We start from the raw sequence: 364 nt of genomic DNA, 5'->3' as shown, positions 1-364 counted from the left end.
TACCACGATCATATATATGATTGCCGTCAATTCTACCAACGGAGCAATACTAACCACAGATGTATTGGGACGCTTAATGGAGGCGTGGCTTAAATTTCAGTCCTCTAGTTATATGATGGCAAATTACTAACGGTCGATTTTTCAGTCTTTTTGTTCATTTATCTATATTTTAAATTATATATATACATGTATCAACAACATAAAAGCTGAATCATCTTCCGTTTTCCTCGTATAAAGTACATGTTTGCATACTTGATTGTTAATATAATGTGCACACATATATATCTACGTGTGTATATATGTATTACGAAAGAGAAAATTTCCTTTTTGATATACATATATATATTTTACATAGATAGAAGAT

At 30.2% G+C, this 364-nt stretch overlaps 1 protein-coding gene across 3 annotated transcripts in view; it reads left to right on the top strand.

The window, feature by feature from the left end:
- Positions 1–364, top strand: part of LOC132907531 (trans-1,2-dihydrobenzene-1,2-diol dehydrogenase-like) — a 216,956-nt gene that overhangs the window by 75,442 nt on the left and 141,150 nt on the right. The window lies entirely within an intron of this gene.

This window comes from Bombus pascuorum, chromosome 5 (genome assembly GCF_905332965.1).
Source record: "Bombus pascuorum chromosome 5, iyBomPasc1.1, whole genome shotgun sequence".
NCBI lineage: Eukaryota > Metazoa > Arthropoda > Insecta > Hymenoptera > Apidae > Bombus > Bombus pascuorum.
Note: the sequence above shows the minus strand (reverse complement) of the source record. Positions and strands in the feature narration are given on the sequence as shown.